The 18,618-nt window shown below is 37.9% G+C and overlaps 1 pseudogene; it reads right to left on the reverse strand.

Moving 5' to 3' along the window:
• Positions 1–11,668: 11,668 nt before the first annotated feature.
• On the reverse strand, positions 11,669–11,787 carry LOC125485529 (annotated as a pseudogene).
• Between the last annotated feature and the right edge of the window lie 6,831 nt (positions 11,788–18,618).

The raw sequence follows: 18,618 nt of genomic DNA on the forward strand, positions 1-18,618 counted from the left end.
AAATTATTTTCCTGATGATTGCCCTTTGTATATTCAGTGTTTATTCTCTTAGCTATTAGCTCTATGAGTCTTGACATTTGAATATTAGAGTGTCTTCTAAACCCATTCTAAAAGCAATTTCAGCCTGTGTTAAAGCTGCCTTTTCAGAGCAATTTCTTGCCTAAGTTTACTAAAGAAATTGGCATAATGCACATGCAGCAACATGATCATCTGACCACTTATTCACTTTCTCATCTTTGTAATGGTAGTATAATACTACATAATAAAGGGAAATTTGCATAAAATTATTAATAAAAAGCAGTTGTGTCTTTTACAAAATGGTTCTGTATTCCATTGCCATTGTATTTAGTGCACAATTATTTTGGAAACAGGAACTCAGATTAGTAAAGGACATGTGAATAAGGCTGGACCTCTTTCAGTCAGAACATTTAAAAAAGCAAAACCTTTGAATCTGAAAAGTGAAGTCTGCTGCAAGTGTGGAGACAATCTTCCTACAGTAAACGCAGAAAATGCTGGGGAAATTCAGCATGTCTGGCAGCATCTATGGCAAGAGAAACCATGGTAGTGTTTCAAGTCCAATATGACTGACCTTCAGAACTTCAGGCACAAGACTGTAACTCAGTTTCTCCACAGAAGCTTTCAGACCTGCCGAGTTTCTCCAGCATTTTCACACAGATCTTACAGACCTCTTCATACAGTTTGTTACAGATTTTCAGCATCCATAATATTTTGCTTTCAGTTGAGAATCTTTCTACACCAGTGTGTGACTCCAGCACATTCTCTGACACACTGTTGGACTATTAAAACAAACTGAACTCCCCATAGATTCAATCTACTGCTAAATGACTGGTGTTTTTATAATCATATGAGTTCTTACTTACATGTATATGAGAGAAGTCTTCAAAAGACTAGAATGCAAAAATTTCTTACTCGAATGAGGCAAATTTCAGCTACTAGCAACAAACAAATCACAAATTTCACTTTGTGGTAAGGACTATGTAACATTTGGCTCATATCCAATATGTGCAATTTTGTTTTTCTTTTGTGCTACTCTTGTACCTTATTAACATTATTTTTCACTAGAAATAAGTGCTAATTAAATTGTACAACATGTAGCAGAAATTTCAGTTGATCAGGGCATGTGAAATCTGGTCTGTTTTCTACTTCATCCTGATTTGAATAATATTTATTGCAGACACAAAAAAATGCGAAAACTTGTTCATAACACATCTCTACTGTTGGAGCACCAAACACTGTAGAGAAAAGCCGTTTTTGTTTAGTGGTACAGTTCAGCTGTTAGTAATAGACTTGGACTCACAACTAAAGCAACTTAGAATCTGTCTTAGTTACTGTGCTGTGAAGTTTCTAGCTACAAGATCAACAACTGTAAAAACTATAAAGTCAACAGGATAAATGATCAAACATCAAGGGGCCATTTATAATGGAACACTGTATATTTTAACCTGATGCATGTAATTATTCTGTAAATGAAAGGCTAAAATGCTTCTAACACGTAATGTGGCAATTTTACTCTTGTATTTTATTCTCAACTGTCATAAATGTGCTGGATTGGTGCTGAAAATGCATAGGATCCAGCCGTCACAAGCAACGGCACTTGCACATTGTTGAGTCGGAGTGGGAATTTTACATGGCAGGATTTTTGCACTTTTAAATGCAAATGTTCTGCCAAGCAGTGAGCGAACAGAACCAGTTTTTGAGAATTTGCAGTTTATTCAGGAAACTTCAGGCCATTGTTACTAACAGGAAAAAAGGCTTTTAAATGACTCAAGTGATTTATCAGAAACAGATTTAATGACAAGGAGATCACTGGAAAACTTATGGACAACATGCAGCTAGATTCTATTTAATAAGAGCCCATGGCACTGGGGGAAGTCTACTATCATGAATAGTGGATTGGCTAATGAATAAAAATCAGAGTCTTATAAATTACATCCCAGAAGTAAAAGCTGCTGGAAATATACCACTGCTCTGACAGCATTACTGAAAAGGAAACACACATTAACAGGCTGTATGAGAACTTTAGTCAGAATATCAGCATTAAGGTCCTGAGTTTGCATCCTATAAAATCAACATGCCAATGCTCTTTAACAGGTAGCACAAGTTGCTGAGAAAGTCACCAGACCACCATACGTTTTCTTTAATTAATGGATGGCACAAAATAGGCATTACACAGCTTTATTTGCAGAGCTATTTCACATATAAACATTGTAAAATCTGTTGATAAATTCACGAAAAGCATTGGTGGTGGTTGGTTGTGTTTGGGAAGTATAAATGAATCAAATCTTGACTAAAAGGTAGCAAACTGAAGAAAATTAAAGGCTGGCATTTGAAATGGAAAGAAGTTGCTAGTGGTTTACGTGAAGCTCTATCTGCCACAAGATTTTGTTATCCCAAAGTTACACATTTGCGGATTTTTGTGCAACAAACAGACATCAACATCATGTTGCTGATTAGGATCGGCAAAACAAACATATTAGCTAAAATAAAAACAGAAACAACAGTCTGGGCAGATTCATTCACAGCTGCAATATGAACTTTTCCAAGTGGCCTAAATGTTGCAGTTCAAAAAAGGCTCTAGGAATTCAAATCAACATAAAAATTTACTGATACTGACAACAGAAGTGGCAAACATACTCCACAGAGTATGTTGCTGGGATTATGCATTTAATTTTGGCACTGTACTTGAGCAGGAATATTGATACATTAGAAATCAATGGGACAAGTAAGACAATGTATATCGCTACTATGAATAGAAAGTGTAATTACACAGTGAAGGGAAGATCATTAGGCAGAGCAGCAGGAAACAAACCTGGGTATGTAGCTGCACCAGAAATAGAAAGCATAGACACATTGAAGGCAGTAATCACTAAGTCAAGAAGAATGTTAGATTGTTTATCTAGGTCTAGAATGGCATGAACATTCTGTAAAATATTGATGAGATGTCTAAGGCATTGATAAAGACCAGTATTAACAAAAATACATCTGGAAAATCATGAAATGGGAGCCACTGATCCTTGTCGTACACATTTTAAGGCAAAAATGAACATTGGAGAGTAAAACTTTAAGGTGTGATTTATCATGCTTGGTCTCTCCCAAAAGTGTGGCAACTGCCAAGTGTCTTCAGTACATTCCTGGAAAAGATGGTAGGCCACTTGAATATATCAATCAGGGCCTTAATGCCTGTTTCAGTACATTGTTTATCATCATCACCCCCTTGGTCAACACCAGAAAAAAACACAGAAAGGTTTTCATGATTACTGGATATTTCAAAGCATTTTATAGCCAATTAGTTGATACTGAAAAGTAGTCACAGTTGTAATGTAAGAATGCAAGAGAATGATTTGCTCAGAAATTCTTGATTCTGGAGCAGGCCAACCAATGATCCTCACAGGGAACATTGGAGGCTGCTGACACAAATTACCTGGAGCCAGAAGGAACACTCCCATTTTCTGTTCTTTAAGAAGTAGAAGAAGGACAACCAAATTCCTACAATTACGATCAGGCAGGGTCAGTATGAGGTGATGACAGAGAGTTACTTTCCTGGACAATAAGGCAAGAAAGAGGATAAAATTACAATTAATTGAAATCTTGGTGTTAAATGGATCACACTTGATATTATTAACTTATGAGGGAGATTTCCAGCCAGCATAATTGTTTCAGTTTCAATTAATGCATTTAGAATTGAAATGGGCGAATGTCTGATTTATTGAAAAGTGCAATGTTATCAATTTGAGTGATGAAAATTGTCTGTATACTTCTTGAGATTAGAAGAAATCTATAAATGATAAAAATCTGAAATAAATGTAGAAAATCTTTGGAAATACATCAGGATCTGAGAAGGGAAAGAGCATAGTAATTATTTGGGTATTGACCATTTGTTAGATGTACTATGCATTTTCCAGGATTTTACTTTTGTTTATACTGCTCTGAGAAATTCAACGGTGTATCCATGCATCATAAAAGTGATTGTGAAGGTTTCCCATGGTTGATACAGCTAGTAAGTCATAAGCAAGTTTTTTATACTCATTCAAACTTTCACAATACACAATAAACAAAATAAATCTTCATAATAGTTGCATATGGTAGCTACACCAACATTTTTTCCTCTATAATGAATGACTTTTTAATGTTATTATCATAACAGAGTGATAAAAATAGCAAATGAATGGGATTGGTATACATTGCATTTTTTTTTAGTATATCTATTTAATAGAAGGATGAATATAACTAATCTGCTCAGATATTCATCCCACAAATAAGTTTGTCAGGCCTATTACTTTTTGTGTGCCCTGGATATACACCTAAAAAAGGGCATTTGATCCCTTGTAAAAGTAAATTAAGAGCCTGAAACCTGTTGTGACACCCCTTTGATAAATATCCTTCAGAACACATTTGGCCAACTCCAGAGAAAACAAAGAAAGGTTTTCATGACTATTGGATATCTCAAAGCATTTTATAGCCAGTTAGTTTATATTTGAAGAGTAGTTACTGTTGTAATGTAAGAAACACAACAACTAATTTATGCACAGCAAAATCCCACAAACATCACTGTGACAATGACCAGAAAATTTTTCTTTTTTTTGTGATGTTGATTGGGGGACACATATTGACCAGGACATAATGTCCCAAATCTTCTTTGATTAAGTGTCATTTGATTTTCAATATCAGCATAAGAAGGTAGATGCTTCCATTTAATATCCCATGTAAAAGATAGCAGCTCCAACAGTGCAATGCCTCTTTAATATTGAAGTAGAATGTTAATCTCGATTTTGATTTTTTTTCTAAAACACCTTTCATGTAGCAGTACAACCCCTACTTACTTCGTGGGAATCATCAACAACCTCCCTCATGAACTGCCCTAACAGACGTCAAAAAGGATAACTGCAATGGGGGACGTGAAAGCTAAGAACTTGGGAGAAATTCTCTGAAATTTCCATGACAACTGCTAAAATAAATTCAAATCAGGCTAATGGAGTATCTTTCCTCTCCAGGGTGACATGCCTTCACCACATAAAAACAGTCAACATAATCGCAGTGTCACAGCCAGGTAAGGAGATATGAATTGGCTCCTTTCTTCTTAAACCCCTCCGTTGGCAACAACAAAAAAATTCTAATTCTTTTTAGTATGTAGCTGTATTACTCTCCAGTTAAAATTTACTTTGGTAGTTCAAATTTAAGGAGCCAATTAAATGATTTTGGGGTGAAAGTAAGTGGGCATTTATTACTTACTAACCCAGTGAAAAAAACATTAACACAGTATCAAACACATAGAAAAGAAAAATATGAATTTTAAAAAGGATCTAGTGCAAAAAAGAACACCATGAATACGATGTTTATAAGTCCTTCAGAGTCCTTTAATTGTTAGATATAAACTGAGACCACAGTCGTTTATAGGGTACCATATCCTTGGTAGTTGTGAGATTTGGAGATATTTTTGAAATTTTAGTAAATGGACATTTGTCTACTTGATTTTCACTAGGCATTGCCTTCCAAGAGAAAAAACAAAAGAAAGCAGGGAGTAACAGAGTCTTTCAGTTCTGCTGCAGAAAATTAATTCTTGCCCTCTGTGCTCTGTCCAAATTCACATGTGTGAAATATAGTTTAATTGTCTATTCCATTGTCCAGCTTCACTTTTTTTTCTAAGCTGGATAACCTGCAGGATGAGTCTTTCATCCAAATATGTAAAACTTCAGAAAGGTTTAAATCAAATAGGAAATACAGATCTGAGTGACTATTTTTATCATTTTAATGACATATTAATTTCAGTTCAGCCTGGGTTTTGATGGTTTCATTGATGGTTACATGAAATTTGGCTAATCTTGATCAGGTTATTATGCAACCATCTTAGGCAATATTTTTCCTCTTTCAAAAACTGCATTAGTCCTTGAAACGTTCCAGGTGTTAAAATTGGATGATGGAAGTCAAAAATTGACAGCTTATTTTTATCACTATTACAACAATAGCACTGGGCACATTTACAGCTGGTTAGTGACACTCTGTATTTTAATATTTTAACTCCCTCTAATCTTTCCCCACCCTTCATGAGGTTGTAGCATAATACTTAGTTCATGGTTTTTAAATTGTCAGCAAAATTAATCAATGTTCTTTCTCACTCCGCTTAATAAATATACCCTTCAAATGTTCTAGATAAAAGGGGAAATCTATTTTGAGAGGCACGCAATTTGCATATGTAATTATTTAAGGAAAATTAGCATAATTGTGAAATACATTATCCTTAGTGGCATAATAACTACATCTGCCAAGTTCTGCAAAGATAGTAGTTTGTATTTCCGAGTTATCATCAGAAAATATTTAATTGTCATTACTTTCTTCTTCATTCTAATATTTTACCATGCTCCACAAAGCAAAAGAGGTCATGTTGCACAAACTTCTAAGATAACGGAATGAAGCAGCTTCACACACACAATTTTCAAGAATACTCTTGCAAAAGCAGGTAGCGAGGTGAATTCATAATACTTGCTGAGGATTTTGAGAGTTCTTCAGTGGTCAGTTGACAAATTTGGAGGAGTTGTCTTTAGATTTAGAAATCAAACTGCAGAAAACAATATACAAACTAACACACAGCACTGTACAATCTACTAGCCCAGTCCAATTAACATATTCATAAGGTGCCCTTTCTAAGACATGAATTATTTATACACTTAGCCTACTGTATAACTACAGGTCATTGACTAAATTACAGTCCCATTCAACTAATTATCATAATGAGCCACACCTGCTTTTCCTCTCAATTGAATATAACATTGTTACTTCCACTAACTCATGTTTTTAAATGCACCATGTAATATTTCCTAGATTTTTGGGAAATTTTTCATAATACAAACCATTTGTACTAAAATAAAGATTGCTTGAGTAAATAGAACATAGGAGCTATTAGGAATTAAAGTTTCATATTTTAGTCATGAGTCACCCAGTAAATTCTATAGAACTTACTAATCAAGGTTATATTTGGAGTTCAATATTTAAGACAAATCTTCATACAAATCTAACTTAGTTTTCCAGTTTACCTCATTAGAACTCAAGGTCACATCACAAGCAATAAACACGAATCATCAAGTTTGGAAAGTGAGAGAATCTGATTGCAGATTCAGGAACAAACACAACAGCCAAAATTCCCAATTATGTAGTTGGCTGTGGCAGCCTTCCATCTCACAAGATGTTGATATGCACCATGGTGGCCAACTCTGTGCCAAGCATCTGAAATAAAAAGAGAAACTGCTGGCAAAATTCATAAAGTTTGGCAACATCTGAGGAGAGAGAAAAAGAGTTAAAGTTACAATCTAACATGAATCTTCTTCAGAACTCTTCACCCCTTCCAACACCCTTCAAAATATCAGCGTCCAGAGGTCATGATCAATAAAAACTGTCTCCCAGTTGTCAGTGTTGGTGCCTGTCATCTTCTTATCCCACTTGCAGGTGTCAGAAAAGTCTGGTAAGCAGAAAAATTTGGTAAGCATGCATATGGGTATTTTAGATCAACAGATTTAATAATACTGCCTAATGCATGTGTTTTAGCTTTATAACTGGTTTACTAAATCATTATCCCATGCTCCTGATTCTATGCTAGTTTTCAAGCCAATCTCTCTGTGTAGTTTTGAGCTCTTGGCTCATTAAAGTATAGCATCTTATTAGTTATTAACATAGATTAATCAGTGCCAGCTTGAATCATTTGGTATTGCTGTTACATCTGAGTAAAATGTTGCTGATTCAAAAAATGCATAACCTTGCTTAAGTTGCGAGCATTATGTGGACAAAAGCTGTAGTGTCAGAGATAATATCAATCTAGTGAGATAATAAACAATTGCACTGTTTGTGGGTTTTACTTATTTAAGTACATGTAAAAGAGCTCATGGCACTATACACAGGAGAGACAAACATTCTTATCATTTTGGTGAACATTGCTCCCTCAAATAACTCCATCAATATCTCATTTGATATATGTAAATTGTGATCATGTGTACCTACATAACAATAATGATCGTACTTTATAAGTAATTCACTGGTGTTTGGGAAAATCAAAGGATTCAAAAACGCATTGTATAAATGCAAGTCTTTTCTTTATTAATGATAAAGTTAATGTGCTCATTACCATATATTTGTTTAATTAGGTTGTAACTATTGTCCACCATCTCAAATTTCCATTTCATTAAAAAATACAATAATCATAACATTGGTTAACTGTAAGCTAACATTGGTCATAACTCTCATTAGGGAACAGGGCCATATCACACACTGGTGTATTTGTTTCAGAAGTGACGTTACTCATGCCTTTTATCCAGACCAACATAGTGATGTCCACAGCTGTTAGTTTCTTAACAGGGATATCTCAGCTGTGTCAGTGATACATCCCCTTTACTAATTACTTACAGTTGAATCAGTACCCAGTGTAACAAATGCATGATTTCTTTGAACATAACAGTGTTAATAATGCACAAATTCTTTGTTATGCTGGTCCTGTTATGGGGTATGTGAAAAATTCTTTGTTTCATTTCCACTCAATCCCCTCCCACATCTCTTTCTCTGGCACAAGGGTGAAATAACTAGTACTGCTTCCTCCTCCAGTGCGGAATTGCAAAACTTAATCAATTTTGCTTCCTACTTACATTCTACTGTTGCCTTCAACTGGACCTTCTCTTCTCTTCCTTTCATTCTCTGTTTCCAAAACCACGCTGTGATTGACAAAGCCCTCAACCATGTCCAACACTTCAGGCTTCACCTCTTCCCCTCCCTCCATGAACAATGATAGAGTACCCTTTGTTCTTACTATTGAGGCCACCATCCTCTGCATTTGAAGGATCATCCTTCACCATTTCCACCACCTCCAGCAGGGTGGCACCACCAATTGCATCTTCACCTCCCCTGGTACCAAACACAATTTCCAGACAAGCAGTGATCTACTTGTGTTTCTTTTTATCTAATCTACTGTATTCACTGCTCCCAGTGGAGTCTCTACATTGGCGAGAGCAAGCATAAACTGGGTGACTCAGAGATAATAAGAACTGCCGATTCTGGAGTCCCAATCCGAATCGTCAGCTTTCCTGCTCCTCTGATGCTGCCTGGCCTGCTGTGTTCCTCCAGCCCTACACTGGGTGACTACTTTGTGGAACACCTCTGCTTTGTCCAAAAAATTAACTCGACTTTCCATTTGCTCACCATTTCAATACATTCTTGCTCCCCCTGTTAACATTTCTGTCTTCGCCAGCTGCAGTGTTCCCATAAAGTTCAATGCAAGCTGGAAGAACAATGCCTCATTTTCAGCTTAAGCACTTTACAGCATTCCGGACTTAACATTGAGTTTGACAATTTCATAACATGAATACTATCCTTCACTTTGATTACACATCTTTCCAAAACCCATCCCAAGTTTAGATGGGTTTGCTCACAACAAAGCTAACATATTTTCTGCTAGACATACTTACTATTTTGCAACTTTATTTCTCATTCACTAGCATTAGCACTTCCTGTGTCTTATGCTTTTGTTGTCCTTGCCATCTGTTCCACTAACAACTCCTCCCTTTTTTTGTCAACAGCATAAAAAACAAAACTTTTCAGCACCCTTCCTTTCAAAAGAATAGTCAACTGGACCTGAAATATTAGCACCATTTCTCTCTCTAAAGATGCTGCTAGACCTGTTGAGATTTTCTCAGCATTTCATGTTTTTATTTCAAACTCTTTGTGTAGTGATTTTTTTTGATGCATCCCTGTGGGATTCAGAAATTTCCAAAGAAGGGTCCAGACCCGAAACGTCAGCTTTCCTGCTCCTCTGACGCTGCCTGGCCTGCTGTGTTCATCCAGCTCTACACCTTGTTCTCTTATGCTGATTCATAATGTCAGTTTTACACCAAGGGAATAAGCTGAAAGTCCAAACCTGATAGCTTAGGTTGAAAAGTTACCAGAGGAAGTGTGAGCTGAACGGCCTCCTCCTAAGCTATCATTTTTTTGCATATAAACATTATCGCAGCAAAAGGAATTTCATTGCAAATGCTGTAGGGCAGCTAAGTCCAGATATCGATGAAAACAAAATAAGCTTTAACAAAAAACTTAATATGGAGCCTGGGTCACAGGACCAGTCCTAAAGTCTGTTGCTTGCCCCCGTTTGGCTTCCTCCCAATAACTCACCAACAACACAGTGCCACCTTCTTTTCATTACATCTCTCTCTGTTGATTGCCAACCCAGTACCCAATTATATTATGTACCACTTTGTGTGTGTCTGCCAGGGGCCCAAAATTCAAACTAGCTTCATCAGTCACTGTATGGAGGCATCCAGCAGACATTCACAATCACTGATCTAATTTAAATGAGGTTCAAGTTCCAGAAGGTATACCTCGGCTGGTGCAGAGATCATACCCTGAACCCAGTTCACACCAGCAGGCAGCACTATCAAATTCTACCCCCCATCATTACTTACTTATGGGGGAAAATATTAGTTGATTTGACTTTATCACAGTTGCATTTTGCGCTAAAAGCGATGTATTTATAGTAAATGACTAGAGCACACCACATCAATTATCACTATGTCAGTGCCAATGTACAGACAATTAGGCTATTTTGTTCCTGTAAAATTATACCTTATTAAGCTTTTTGTAGTTATCAAAAATGCACAACAGGATTTTCGTTTTATTTCACATGCTGTTCTCCCAGACAGAAAAGACATCTGTTTTTGTGGGGATTAAAATAGTTCAACCAAAGCACAATGTTCTCTGCCACAAAAAAATCAGTCTTACAAGGGCCATATTTTCTATGGTGCAATTCTGATGATAAAGTAAACAAGGGTTCATGACTGCTGAATATGAACTAAATTTCAATATGTCTAGCATTCTCCAAATAGGCACTACGAAGGTGAAAGTGGTTTAAGGCTACCGCACAAAATGGCAGATAGCAAATTAACAACCTGTTTTACACATTGAGTTTCTTTTCCAAAAATTCAAGATCAATTTGATCTCCTATTTTCTATTCTCACTCAATTTTCATTCAGGCTGTTGAATTTTCTCTCTACTTAATCAGGTATGTCACATTTTAATGAGAGAAAGTCCAGTCTTTCACACACCCCACATTCAATGAATTATTTTTGTACAATTACCAGAAAATTTCACATTTCTCAGGGCTTAAATTGACCCAAGACGGTATGAGCTTCATTGAGATCCTTGGAAAGGACCCAGAAATATCCCAGAAAAGGAAATCAATCTCAGAGGGATACCATTAAACCTGAACGCAAGCAAATGGCTCATTTAGGAGCTACAGGTATTAAGGACATACTTGTATCTTAGGCTCCAAATTCCATTGATGGTTTAAAAAGAACCTGACTGATATAATCTTACTATGTAAATAAACCTAAACCCTTAATTTAGGTACCATGAGGCTTAAAACCCAGTATCAGAGGAGCTGACAGAAAATTCAGGTTCCAATGTTCTAAATTGAAGTTTCAATTAGGATAGTTAGCTTCTGCATGTAGTATGGAAACCTTATACTGCCTGTTCAGCTCAGTGATTTTATTTTTCCTTTAGCCTGTTTTTCCCTAATTAACCTGTTCTCAGATATTATTTCAACTGGAGCAAGTGGGACTTGAGCCTGGGCCTCTCAAACCAGGCTACAGACCCTACCACTGCACCACAAGAAAGCCCTTAAAGCCTACTTCACCTGATATTCCCAGGTGGTGTCCCTTCCTAGTACTAACCAGGTCTGAGTCTGCTTAGCTTCTGAGATCAGATAAGATCAGATATTTTTAGACTAGTATGGCTGTCAGCTCACTGAGGCAGGGTCACTGGAGCTAAAACATTAACTCTGTTTTCTCCTTCACAGATGCTGCCAGACCTGCTGAGCTTTTCCAGCAACTTTTTTTTTGCAACCCACTGTGCCCACTATGAAGTGCACTTCTGGCTAAATGCTGAGCAGGATGAATGCATATCAGGTATATGCATGGCTAACATAACTTGCAATTAACCTGCAATTCTTAAAGGGGGATACCTTCCTCCTCTTAAAGGTTGGTGCATTCAGGTTGAAGCAGGTAGAGAAACTGTTTGGGAAAGGCTTTGACGGAAGGAGTAATATTACTTTTACATTGACAGACCAGACAGAAAACTTTCAGCTTCTATGATGATAATACAGGCCTTAGTTCAAGAGGTCCAAATGATTGAGAGAAAACATCATGTCTCCACAGGGGACCATGAGGTCCTCAAAACATACCCTGTAAAGGGTGTGAAAGGAAGTCACCACCAAGGTGAATTCTTAGAGTCTAACCCCAAGGATTTGGCTGTAGTAATCATGGTCAGTAGATCCCAATGTCTCCTCAAGCCACCGGACCTTCAGCTGTTCATGCTGCCGAATGCATCACAGCAACCAGGACTCATCCACAGCATTAATGTGCTCCATTTCACCCTCGAATATCTAATAACATTATCAATTTCACATCTACATTTCCCAGTTTCCAGATACTTGCAACTATTCAGTAAAGACAAATTATTACAACATATGCACTGACACTCTTCACTCGATCTTGCAAAACAAGGTTGTGCATTAAAGGACAAAGGCAGTGGACCGTGGCAAGGAAGAGACAGATTTGGCTCTTATCATCTCTTTGGAAGATTTGTACTCTACATTGTAAGTGTCAGTGGCTAAATTTGTTGCATCTGCCTTTGTGGAGAACATTTTGAATGGTGGCATGTCCAATGTACTTTCTCAAATCCCCTTTCTCCCACTCTCTCTTCTCACTCTACCAGCTTTCCTCACCTTAAACCTTCCTTTCTGTATTCTGTTAATAGCAGGTAACCCTTATCACCAAGCAGGCATAGTCTATTGCATCCCATTGACTGAAGCTTAGCAAGAATGGCTGACTGGCATAGAATGGGAACATTGAGGTTGCTGCAAGCGCCATTCTTGTCCTGATGTGTATCTATAGGTTCTGGTGTAAGAGGTGGCACTGTTCCCAGTACCCAACTCCTTGGTGAATTGTAACAATCCTATTTACTGAGAAGGTGATAGCAAAGCTATTCCCTTAATATCCATCAAGACACAATCTCTTATTGAGCCTTCTCCTCTTCTCCTCTCTGTGTTTCATGTCTGTGTCATACTGCGAATATAAAGCCCTGTGAGTACCAACAGGCTTTTTCTGTTGAAAGATCTTCAAAGTCCTCTGCATTCATTTCAAAAACCAGTAACATCTCTTTCTGACTTTAACAACTTTCAGAGGTCCTATAATATTTCCCATTTGCTCTTCCACAGTGAAAGAAAGTCAAAAACACCACAACTGAAAGTAATAAGTTACTTCCTTCAAATTTTGCTAGTAGGACTTCCTCATAGTGTTTATAAAAACATTAATAGTAGCTGCAAGCTCCAAAGTTGTTGATCAAGCACCGGATCAGCATTTCACACTGAGTAATATCAGACTCTGCCTACTCCGCACACTTCAGGCACATAGAGTCATAGCGATTTACAGCACACAAACAGACCCCTTTGGTTCAACTCATCTATGCTGACCAGATACCCTATATAAATCTAGTCCCATTTGCCAGCATTTGGCCCATATCCCTCTAAACCCTTCCTATTCATATTCTCATCCAGATGCCTTTTACATGTTATAATCATACCAGCCTCATCACTTCCTCTGGCAGCTCATTCCATACACGCACCATCCTCTACATGAAAAAGTTGCCCCTTAGGTCCCTTTTAAATCTTCCCCTTTCACTTTAAATCTATTCCCTCTAGTTTTGAACACCCCCACCCCGGAGAAAAGGCCTTGCCTATTTACCCTATCCATGTCCCTCATGATTTTATAAACCTCTGTAAGGTCACCCCTCAGTCTCTGACACTCCAGGGAAAATAGCCCCAGCCTATTCAGTCTCTCCTTATAGCTCAAACCCTCCAACCCTGGCAACATCCATGTAAATCTTTTCTGAATGCTTTCTAGTTTCACAATATCCTTCCTATAGGAGGCAGATGGGAATTACACACAATACTCCAAAAGTGGTCAAACAAATGTCACATATAGCCACAACATGACCTCCCAACTCCTATGTTCAATGCACTGACCAATAAAGGCAAGCATACCAAATGCCTTCTTCACTATCCTGTCTACTTGGGGCTCCACTTTCAGGGAACTATGAACCTGCACTCCAAGGTCTCTTTGTTCAGCAACACTCCCCAGAACCTTACCATGAAGTGTATAGCTCTTGCCCTGATTTGTCTTTCCAAAATACAGCACCTCACATTTATCTAAATTAAACTCCATCTGCCACTCCTTGGCCCATTGGCCCATCTGACCAAGATCCTGTTGTACTCTGAGGTAACCTTCTTCGCTGTCCACTACACCTCCAATTTTAGTATCATCTGTAAACTTACCAATTATACCTCCATATATGACATGTCTTCACTAATATCCTTAGAAGCCAGAATGTGCAGCCCTTCAGACTTAAATTTTGCAGCCTTTACATTTTTCAGCCCCCTCAAGATAAAAGTCAACATTCTATTAGCCTTTTTGATTGCTGTTATATCTTTTTGTTTTGCTAATTAAATTAACTTCTGGCTTTTAATGATTTGACTACTTGTGACACAACAGTCTATGCTCCTCCCCAACCTCTTTGTTCACAAGTGACTTTTAACTTTTGTAGATTTTCTTTTAATGGATTGTTCATTAACTTATATGTTTCGAGGAAATATTCGCTTAAAGAGAAATTAAGTCAGTCCTGATGAAGGGTCCTGACCTGAAATGGCGGCTTTCCTGCTCCTCTGATGCTGCCTGACCTGCTGTATTCTTCCAGCTCCACTCCGTATCAAATTTCACAAGCAAAATGGGATCTGGAGGTTATTTTGATATTTAGTAGCTGAGCAAGTCGTGTTTGATCTGGCTGTTACTAATCAGGTAATTGCTATACACAGGTTGTCCACTTAAGTACATACTGAATTTAACTGGAGATCTATTATGGAGGAATGTTTCTGCAGATGTGGAGCTGTTTGGACCTTTCACCTACGCTCTCAGAGGTCGATCAGATAACCAAGGACATGAAAACCTGTGTGAAGTACTTTCCATGTCTAATACTATTTCTTTTATAAACTTCTTCCATCAGAGAGTGGTGAATCTATGAAATTCATTGCCACAGAAGGTTGTGGAGGCCAGGTCATTGAGTACATTTAAGATGGAGATAGATAGGTTCTTGATTGTCAAGGAGATCAAGGGTTACGAAGAGAAAGCAGGAGAATGGGGTTTGAAACTTATCAGCCATGATTGAATGGAGGAGCAGATTCAATGGGCCACGTGGCCTCATTTCTGCTCCTTTGTCTTTTGGTCTTATTATATTTAATCACAACAGGACTCCCAGATATTACCAAGGCAGAATTGCCAAAAGGTCTTCAGCTATTGGGCATTCCCGCTGCTGCAACCATTAAACTCTGCCCCAAGAGAGACATGTAGGGTGATGCAACTGATGTGTAATGTGTGTAAGCCAGATCTAAGATTTTTAAATATTTACAATTTTAATATTTTAATAATATAAGAATAATATCTGATCATTTCCAATATGTGGCAATACTACTTGAATTTAGTAATACATTTAGAATTGCAAATTATAATAGGAAATAGTGAATGACTTCTGCAAAGTAAAAATTCTGTTTTGATACTAGTTTAAATTATGTTAAGTTTGCATCAGATATATACACACAATATGTTTTATTACCTGATTTGTAGGAATGTAAAGTAAATATAAATGATTCTGATTCAGTATCATCTCCAGCAAAGCCAAATGTGCAACTACACAGAGGAGCATGAAGAATACAAATGTTCAGAAAGACTGGAAACTAAACTTTACATTGCACATTTGTTTTATGCCAGTTGTAAATTGTGAGGCCAATTTAAGTGCGTTAAGTGCAATAACTCTGCCCAGCTCATTTTCACTGGAAACTGAAGAGACAGTCTCAAATCATTTGTGATGCTAAAGATAGCTGAGGTAATCTGCAGACAGATAAAAAGCAACAACATTTTTAAAACATTTACGCACTACAGTGTTAACTTGATCAAATTTTGCCCACTTTTTGAAAATGCTTACAAAGTACATAAAGCACACTTCAACCAAATTATAATCTGTGTACTTGTAAAGGGTGAAATATTAACAAATTGGAGGTTTCTACTTAGTGTCAATTCATAGGAGAGAATATTCTTGAGTCAGTTTTAGCAATGCCTAGTTGCTCAGTAAAGATTCCCCCATGTTACTCAAGCAATGTTCATGAAGATTTTATATGGGGTGATTAAGTATTTCTCATGCTGTCATACTAGTGTGTATTCTGGTATTATTTGCATCATTGCACACAAGAAACTACACGAACAGTGATACTCTATTTCTACTACCAGCTGTAAAATGAGAACTTCAAATTCCCCTACAAACTGGTATGCAATTGGAAAAGGTTCCACAGTATTGCTAAAGGTAATCTGGTGTAAATTTTTGCAAGGCTCCATCAAGTGACAATCTCGGTATTCTTTTCCCCACCTTGTGCTGGAAGATTAGGAAGATTAGAATGATTATTGCATGGCTAAAGTCATAACGAAGAGGGACTCACCACAGAATCCCCAGCCTTAAACTTCCTCTAAGACCTATGACATTTATGTAGCTGCTACAATAGAATTTCTGCTCCATACAAATCTCCAGGATGTTGATTGTGGCGGATTCAGCAATGGTATTATCATGTCTCCATGGTGGAAGACATCAATAACATACCAGAACTTCAAGAGAGTCAGGGCAGAGGTTAGTGTAGTGATTATCACTAAGAAGGTTGGGAAGCTTAAAGGTCTGAAGGTGGATGAACCATCTGGACCAGATGGACTACACTCTAGGGTTCTGAAGGAATTATCTGAGGAGATTGTACAGGCATTAGTGGTGATCTTTCAGGAATCACTGGAGTCAGGAAGGGTCCTAGAGGACTGGAAAATGGCTAATATAACACTCCTAACAGGTAGAGGGAGGCAGAAGACAGGAAATTATAGGCCAGTTAGCCTGAACTGGGTCATTGGCAAGATTTTAGAGTCCATTGTTAAGGATGCAATTGTGGAATACTTGGAAATGCATTGTAAAATAGTGTTGAGACAGCATGGCTTCATCAAAGGGAGGATATGCCTGACAAATCTTTTAGAATTCTTTGAGGAGATAATCAACAAGTTAGACAAAGGAGTAGCAGTGAATGTGATCTAAACAATTTCTGGAAGGCCTTTGACAAGGTGCTGCACAAGGGATTGCTGAGTAAGATAAGAGCCCATGGTGTCAGGGGCAATTTGGTGGCATGGATGTAGGATAGGCTGACTGGCAAAAGGCAAAGAGTGGAGATAAAGAGATATTTTTCAAAATGGCAGCTGTTGAGTAGTGGAGTTCTGCAGAGTCCCTCTGTTGGGACCACAACCATTCACATAATACGTTAACAATCTGGACGAAGGAACTGAGGGCAATGGTGCTAAGTTTGCAGATGACACAGAGATGAATAAGGAGACAGGTCATGTTGAGGAAGCAGGGAGCCTGCAGAAGTACTTGGACAGATTATGAGAGTGGGCAAAGAAGCAGCAAATGGAATACAGTGTGGGAAAGTATAAAGTTATGTACTTTTATTTTAGGAAGAATAGAGGTACAGACTATTTTCTAAATGAGGAAAAGCTTCGGAAATCTAAAGCACAAAGGGGCTTAGGAGTCCTAGTTCAGGATTCTCTTAAGCTTAACATAGTGATTCAGTTAGCAATTAGGAAGGCAAATGCAATGATAACATTCAGTTCAAGAGGGCTTGAATACAAAGCAGAGGTGTACTACTGAGGCTGTACAAGGGTGTGGTCAGACCACATTTAGAATGTTGTGAGTTGTTCTGGCCCCACATCTAAGGACGGATGTGCTGATATTGGAGGGGTCCAGAAGAAGTTTACAAGAATGATCCCAGGGGTGAAAGATTTGTCATACGAGGAGCTGTTGAGGACTCTGGGTCTGTACTTATGGAGTTTAGAAGGATGAGAGGGATCTGATTGAAACTTGCAGAATATTGACAGGCCTGGATACAGTGGGCATGGAGAAGATGTTTTCACTTGTAGGAAAGATTAGAACCCAAGGACACAGCCTCAGAGTGAAGGGATGAACCTTTAGAACTGAGATGAGGAGGAATTTCTTCAGCCAGAAGGTGGTGAATCTGTGGAACTCATTGCCGCAGAAGACTGTGGAGGCCAACTCATTAAGTGTATTTAAGACAGAGATGGATAAGTTCTTGATTGGTAAGGGGATCAAGAGTTATGGGGAGAAGGCAGGAGAATGGGCTGAGATGAATTAGCTGAAGATAGTGGGCTAGGTATACTGCCTGACGAAGGACCACGGGAATGTGTTAGGGCTGAGGTGGTTATCTCTGATACCAAAAGACTTTAATTTCACCAGGTTCCTTCATAGCACATTCAGATGACGGTCATTTCAATGACAAGGGCATGCACTCCCATGTCACCTCTGGCGTTCAACTCTATGTTTAGATTAAGGTTGTAATGTGGTCTGGTAATAAGCATTACTGGAAATTCATGTGTTGTTGGTCAAGTTGATGAGTGGGTGTTGCTTGATGGTATTATTAATAACTCAGTC

This window comes from Rhincodon typus, chromosome 19, assembly GCF_021869965.1.
Source record: "Rhincodon typus isolate 14 chromosome 19, sRhiTyp1.1, whole genome shotgun sequence".
NCBI classification, from domain to species: domain Eukaryota; kingdom Metazoa; phylum Chordata; class Chondrichthyes; order Orectolobiformes; family Rhincodontidae; genus Rhincodon; species Rhincodon typus.